Here is a 3,294-nt window from a genome sequence, read left to right as displayed (position 1 = left end):
GTAGAATTTAGGATAAAAAAACAAAACTTGATATTCTCTAGATTGATTTAAAATTGATATATATATATCTTTAAAAAGATTATGGTAAAACAAATTAGATCTCAAACAAAAAAATTGATATCTATAAATATGAAGACTTCGACGTTAGAATAATTTCAATCACAACTTCTTTGGAGACACCCACCCTTAAACCTTTGATAGCAGTTTCTTCAGAAATTGAGAAATCAACTAAGCCTTCATCCTTGGTTGCTATTGGTAATGGATTCAGATTCAATGCAACAGGTTTCGAAGTTGTTGGTTGGCTTTAGGTTTAAACCTACAGACCAAATACTCATGGAGCATTATCTTCACAAGAAGATTCACACCCTTCCCTATTCTACACTCATTGTTTTTTTACTGTGATCTCTATGGAGATTTAGAGCCTTGGAAAATTTGGAATTCCTATGGAGGTGTTGATGGCTAAGACCTCTATTTCTTTACGAAACTCAAAAGGTCCATCAATAGTTTGGGACAATTATCTGCCCATGTCAATCGCAAGATCGGCTTGGCTGGCAGTACATGGAGTGGTGAGAACTCAGCCACCCCGATTTCTGGAAGCAACGTCCCAATAATTGGCTACTGCAGACAATTAAGGTATCGATAATAACGTCTTTCTTTCTATCTTCAACTTTGTGGCACTTGTGTTTTTAGTTTTATGTCTCCCTTTGAATTTATTGTTTGTTTTTTCTTAATTTTTCAATTATTATAGTTTTCAACTTACCATTCTTTTGGAATTTAGAAAGAATAATTTTTACCATTTGTTACTGTTAGGTACGAGAACATCATGGTGAATGGATCATGCATGAGTACAACTTGCATGAGAGTGTGATCACATGTGGTTTTTCAGATCCAAACTATGTATTGTGTCGGATTAGAAAGAATGAAAAATCCAAAAGAAAAGCATTGGGGATATGCAATATTCAACCTACGAAGAAAAGGGTTTTGGCACCTAAGATTCATGATACGAGGAAGATTAACCAAAGACAACCTACAAGAAAAGAAAACAAAATTTCTCAGCAATTAGCAGAGCAGAGTGCCGTGACACCTAATATGGTATGCCACATGCCTTGTGATCCTAAAATGACCACCAACCAAATTCCTCATGATGTGTCCTACTTGGCTTTGATGACCACCAAGAAAGGTATTAGTGATATGCCTGAGCCTGAGATGATCATCAATCAAATTACTAGTGACATGCTTTATGCTCAAAATATGAATATTATGCCTTACATGCCTGAAATCACCACCAATACGATGGAAGCTAATGACGAGATACAATGGAGTGAAATATTAACTTTTGATTTCAATGAAGAAGATACTGAAAACACAAAATATCATATTCAACAAATTTAGGTTTATTAGATGAGTATTGAGAATGTAACATATAATTGAGATATTTGTATTTGCCCGTAGATTCTTGGTCACATTATTGTATACAAATGTTATATATTTTGAATTAATAAAATACTTAATGTTTATTAGTTTATATAAAATTTGTTAATGTTGTTGGTTTACAAAAAATTATATTCGATCCATATATTTCCTATGTGTCCTTGATCTCCTATAAAATCACTTTGAAAGAAATAATTCTCCCATAGTTGGCTATCTATTTTCATGTTATAATGATACTACATTGACAATTTATATTTCAATATTCTATATAGCCTTTGAAGAATTTCATTAAATTAGGTTGAAAACTTGGTTGTGTACAAATAATTAATAAAGTCTTACATAAACATAACTCTCAACTCATGTACAAATAATTAATCATTGAATATCTCGTTTGTAACAACCCAAGTATGTGCATAAATTAAAAGCTGAAATTTTTTATTTTGTAAGACTTGTTAGAGAAGACCAATTTTAAATTTAATACATAAGGTTAAAAGTTGGCCCATGGATATTCTTGAATAATTGACAAATAAAATCTTAATTAAACAAATATCTAAACGAGTAAATATCTAAGAAATAAATAAAGATGACATAGAAGAATTTTTAAGAAGAAAAATCTAGTAAGTTTCTAAAGCAAAATAAATTATTATATGACTATGTCGGTTAAGTAAAGAAATAAATTAAAGAAAATAAAATATATATATATATACCAATGTATACATGTATGTCGGTTAAAGTAAATAACAACAACAACAACAACAACAACAACAATAATAATAAAATAATATGTAGAAGGTTTAAGATAATAATGATACATTTAAAAAAAAAAGAGAGAGATAAATATAAAACAAGATAAACGAAAAAAGAAAAAAAGAAGAAAAGAAAAGAAATAGATAAATATAAAAGTAGATAAACATTAAAAAAAAAGATAACTATAAAAGAAGATAAACATATATATATATAAAGATAAATATAAAAGAAGATAAACATAAAAAAAAAGATAAATATAAAACAAGATAAATATATATATATATATATATATACTATATATATATATAAGGAGTCGGAAAAAACTTTCTTATAAATAGGGGGCGCACTTTGTTAACAAAAAAAAAAAAAAAAAAAAAAAAAAGAAAAGAAAAAAAGAAAAATCAAGTGTATTTCAAGACCAAACCATAAGGAACAATTAGGATTGCAGTAAAGGTAAGTAGTTTATCTCACCTTTTCTTTAAGTGTTTTATGGTAGTGTACCTTTGATATGTTGTTTTATTATGTTCTTATTGTTATGTTGCATTACATGTTTAAAACACGTTTCTCTATAAGAGACCCCATGTATTATGTTTATTCACGATTATGTTAAGATCAAGTTTTAATTAGGTATAGGTTATGCTTCTAGGGCTGACAGGGCATGTATGGTTGCACCCCTCTAGGCCCAATCTTACATTATGTTTATGCTAGGGACTAGTAGGGTATGTATGGTTGCACCCCTCTAGTCCAACCTTACGTTTATTCTAATGGTTGATGTTTGATGTGACTCTGGCCCTACTGACTGCATGACCCGCTAATCATCAGATGGGATAGTTTTTGCTTAAGTCCTCATCTTCCTACCAGAGCGGAGGAACTTACATTGGAAGCATAACCGACCACATCATGTTATTATAAGTTTATGTTTTGGGTCTCAATCATTTGTTTTCATGGCATATTGCATGTGACTATGCATTTGATCACTACTTTAAGTGAGAACACTGGGTATATTATATACTCATCCTATTTTACAGATTTTGTAGGTAAGGACACAGCGTAGGTAGCATGATTGGACGTCGCTCAAGGGGCCAACCATCAAACTCACTATTTTTGTCATATAGG

The 3,294-nt window shown here is 30.4% G+C and overlaps 1 pseudogene; it reads left to right on the top strand.

Moving 5' to 3' along the window:
• The first annotated feature begins 258 nt into the window (after positions 1 to 258).
• On the top strand, positions 259 to 1,392 carry LOC150036971 (NAC domain-containing protein 12-like; annotated as a pseudogene).
• The last annotated feature ends 1,902 nt before the right edge of the window (positions 1,393 to 3,294 follow it).

The sequence above is a fragment of the Benincasa hispida genome, chromosome 3 (genome assembly GCF_027475165.1).
Source record: "Benincasa hispida cultivar pf3 chromosome 3, pf3_genome.v1.1, whole genome shotgun sequence".
Taxonomy (NCBI): domain Eukaryota; kingdom Viridiplantae; phylum Streptophyta; class Magnoliopsida; order Cucurbitales; family Cucurbitaceae; genus Benincasa; species Benincasa hispida.
This window is presented reverse-complemented; position numbering and strand designations above follow the sequence as displayed.